Source organism: Chrysochloris asiatica, unplaced genomic scaffold (genome assembly GCF_000296735.1).
Source record: "Chrysochloris asiatica unplaced genomic scaffold, ChrAsi1.0 scaffold00004, whole genome shotgun sequence".
In the NCBI taxonomy this organism is placed as follows: domain Eukaryota; kingdom Metazoa; phylum Chordata; class Mammalia; order Afrosoricida; family Chrysochloridae; genus Chrysochloris; species Chrysochloris asiatica.
Window position 1 is genome coordinate 30,487,787 of NW_006408522.1, and position 4,417 is coordinate 30,492,203.

Here is a 4,417-nt window from a genome sequence, read left to right on the forward strand (position 1 = left end):
TGTTAAGTACCGTGGAGTCAGTTCCGACTCATAGTGACCCTGCACAGGGTTTCCAAGGCTGCAAATCTTTACGGGAGCAGAACGCCTCATCTTTCTCCTGCAGAACAGCTTGTAGTTTCGAACTGCCAACCTTGAGGTTAGCAGCCCGATTTGTAACTACTACACTACTAGAGCTCCTTACAAAGCTCTTGTAGCTAGGCCTATATGTGCCCAGAGGCACCCCACTCTGCCAAGAAGGCTCCTACCTGAAGGCACTCAACATACTCATTCCACAGGCCGGGAAGTGCCCACTACTCCGTCCTGGGTTGGTTTCTAGGTTCTGCTGATGCCATTTCTCTGCTGCTACTGCTCCCCATGGCTCGCTGTCTTGGGTGTCACAGTTCTGTCTTCTGGATTGTGTCAGCACAAGGATTCCAGGTCCAAATGACACACTCCACTCCTGGTTCTCTCTTGGTGGCCTCTTTCCACTTCTTGGATAGCACATTTTCATCCTAGTGGGATGGTAAAATTTACCAGTCCTGATGTGGCGCAGTGAGTTAATGCACTAGACTGCAAAGTTGGTTTGAACTGCAAGGTTGGTGGCTCAAGCTCATCAGTCGGTTGCTCCTTGGAAAACCTCTACAGGACCGCTATGGATGGGAACTGACTCAATGGCACTTAACAACATACTCCTTATTGGCATTGTTTATATGCATTATTAGCATTGTCCCAACCCCACAAGGGTGCTGTGAACTTTATTTAAATTATCAGCAAGCTATCCAATCCCCTTGGTAGGCCACATGCACCTCACATTTGCATAATGCTTATTATGGTAGCATAGTGTTACGAATCGGGCTGCTCACTTCAAGGTCAGCAATTTGAAACTACCTGCTGCTCCGGAGGTGAAAGATGAGGCTTTCTGCTCCCATAAAGATTTACAGCCTCAGAAACCCTGTACAGGGTCTCTATGAGTCGGAACCGAATCCACGGCACTTAACCACCACCACCAAAATATGGAAGATGACAGATATACTGGATTCATCAGCCTTTATAAGGCTTGTTGTGGTTTTTAGGTGCCATTGAGTCAGTACCAAAGCATACTGAACACTACCAGGTCCTGGGCCAATCTCACAATTGTTGCCATGCTAGAACCCATTAATGCTGCCACTTTACTTACCCTAATTATCATCAGTCACCTGAAATCAATCAAACACAGGCAGAAACAAGGGCTTAGAACTAGGACATTCTGGTTTGACGCTTTGCTGAGACATTGTCTTTCCAACCCAGATATACTAAATCAGAATCTACATTTTTAACAGACCCCCAGGTGATTCTTATGCACACGTAAGACAGAGCAAGATTACTGCAATAAATCCCAGCTGCTCCCTGATGATCTGGAGGTCCTGTGAGTTCTGTAGGTCTAGAACTGAGTTGGCCTGAATCTAGGCACCAAAGCAGCACAGCCAGTCCCTACCTTACACTGGCGTGGCTCACAACCACATGGCTCCAAACTCCTGGAGAGCAGGGTCTGTGGTGCCAGTGGATGAGGGTGACAGCTGACCACACTTCTGATCACCAGGGGAACATGGGGGAAAAGAAGGAATTGCACCTTTTCCGTTGCCTGTGTGAATCTGCTCTGCTAGGCCACCTTTTGTCACCAAATCTGCTCAAAAAAGTTGGTGCTGAGTGTGGATGGCTTTTCATCAATCGTCTTCCTTCGCAGTCCCTCCCCGCAAGCACTCAATCCACTTCTCTGATCTTTCCTCTCAAGTTCAGGGTTCTAGTGTTCCTGCAGCGCGAGTCAGAACGAATTCAACTCGGAAAACTTGAAAAAGAGCAAAGTTTATTGCTGGCGACCAGAGTGTCAACTCACGCCCAAATCACTCTGACCCCGAAGTGAGGAGGGGAACAGAGTTTTATATAAGAAACACAGAGCAGTTAGAACACACAGACTTGTCTTGTCAGCTGGGGTGGTAAATTCCAGCAGACCCTTATCCTGTAAGTGGGAGTAAAACCACCAAGAAACTCTTTATCTTGGTTGTACGGATGGGCTAAGTTTTATCCTATTTGTTCAGGTGTCCTTGGGTCATTCTGGCCTTCAAGGTTTTTTTTGTAAGAAGTTTATTATTTTTCATAGGGTGAGGTTGGGGGGGAAAGGGGAGCAGGGTAAACTAAGCTTTAATATTTCAAATGGGGTTGTTAGCTATACTATGATATTTTAAATGGGGGCTGTTAATTATACCATAACACTAGAATTTTCATCAACTACTTCATTTGGTCTCTTGTTTCTTTGTTGTAGAGGGTCTGTGTAGTGTTTCTGCCTAGACCACTGTCTTGCTGGAAGTGAGACTAGGAGGTAAAAAAAATTTAATGATTTTATGTCTAAAAATGTCTTTGCTGTATTCGCATATTTTATTGATAGTTTGGACAAAGAATTCTAAGTTGAAGGTACTGTTTTCCTCTCTAGTCCTACCTGTTGGGGGGCTGCCCTGGGAAGACTGGGCCTGTTGTTGTTGTTGTTAAGTGCCGTCGAGTCGATTCCGACCCATAGCGACCCTGTACAGGGTTTCCGAGGGTGTAAATCTTTACGGGAGTAGAAAGCCTCATATTTCTCCCGCGGAGCGGCTGGTAGTTGAGAATATTTCACCTCTGCAGGCTCCCAACTGCACATGGAGGAACATGCAGCTGCACCTGGTCTTCGTCAGGTTCCCAAGAGGCCGGATCAGATGCCAAAAGTGAGTGGAGAATTGTAGTACAGCAGGCATAGCAGACAAAACATCTAACGTGTTAACCAAACATTATGGGTTGTGTGCCAAACACTGAGAGCTCTGTGAGCCATAGAACTACTAGGCCTTCTGGACAGTTCTTTGACATGATGTTATACCAACAATTTTTTAATCTTACAAGTCATCTAAATGGAAACAAACAAGTGAATGAAGATAAAATCAAGCATTGAAACAGAAAAATACAAAACCAGAAAGTAAAAATGATGAAACTACTAAAAAAGAACAAAACCATAAAGAAACAACAGCATTTTACCCTTAACCCTTGAAGAGAAAGGAAACAAAGAGTACCAAAAATTTTTATTTGAAACTTTGATTCTGAGAAACAAAACATTACGTGTGGATGGGTGTGAGATCGATGAAATTCCAGGAGGTCTCTTTACTCTGGTCACTTTCAAGGACTACTGGAGTGTGGGATAAATTCAGGTGAAGCGTTCTTGAGAAAGACTTTGAGACGACAATTATTAATACAGTCGTTTGTTAGAAAACACAGCTGAAATAGATATGAAAATCTCTCTTCTTTTCCATATCACAGACAAAGACTTAGCAGAGGCAAAGCTCCTGGGCCATGTGAGTAGGATTTGTCATTGAGTCTCATGATCGGACAGACAAATTTGTGGTCTTATTGCTTTAAAATAAATCTGATACAGAAATTTTGGCTGTGTAGTTTCATATTGGGGTAACTGAGAAGTGGGGACTAATAAACATGGCTAGCTTTACATTGTGTCCATTGTTCCAAAATGAAAAGTTGTTACTTCAAGACTTTTAGAGAAATATCCCCAAGGGGCTCTGGTAACGTAGTGGTTACGAATCAGGTTGTGAACTGCAAGGTCAGCAGTTTGAAACTACCAGCTGTTCCGCGGGAGAAAAATGAGGCTTTCTGCTCCTGTAAAGATTTACAGCCTCAGAAACCCTGTACAGGATCTCTATGAGTTGAAACCGACTCCATGGCACACAACTACATCAACAATGCCCAATTGAGCTTCCTGTGCTTAAATATATGGCTGGCGTTTGGGAGTACAGATCTGTTCCATTGAGAATGATTGAGGGTGTTTGTTCCTTTATTCATAAATCACCACAACTACAGTTTAGACTCAATAGTCTAATTTCAGTCATTTTTCAGGATGAGGAAAAGGATAAGGAAGCAAAGGAAACTTGTCTTCCTCAGTGGAGATGCAAGCAGGATGATTTTGAAATTTTAGTGGATCTCCTGCAAGACTTGCGCTATGTTTAAACTGTATAAATGCTGTTGTTACATTCAGTCAAATCAATTCTGACTCATAGCGAGGAGTGGCCACTGGGTTTGAACCTCTGACCTTGTGGTTTGCAGCCCAGTGCATATCCTACAGAACCACACCAGGAGTCCTACAATAACTATAGTGTTGTTGTTGTTAAATGTCATCGAGTCGGTCCCAACTCATAGCAAGTCTGTATAGGTGAGTTTGAATGGCCAACTCTGTGGTAAGCAGTCCAGGGTTTATTCTACAGCGCCATATATATAATAGCCAAGCATTTGTTAGTAGTGCACTAAGAGATTATTATTATTTCATTATTACCACTGTTGTTCTCTGAAATAACCTATCTTTCATGGAAGGGCTCCAGGGACAAATCTCTAATGTCTTCTTTGCAGCTATCAGTTTGATTACAGTGCTACA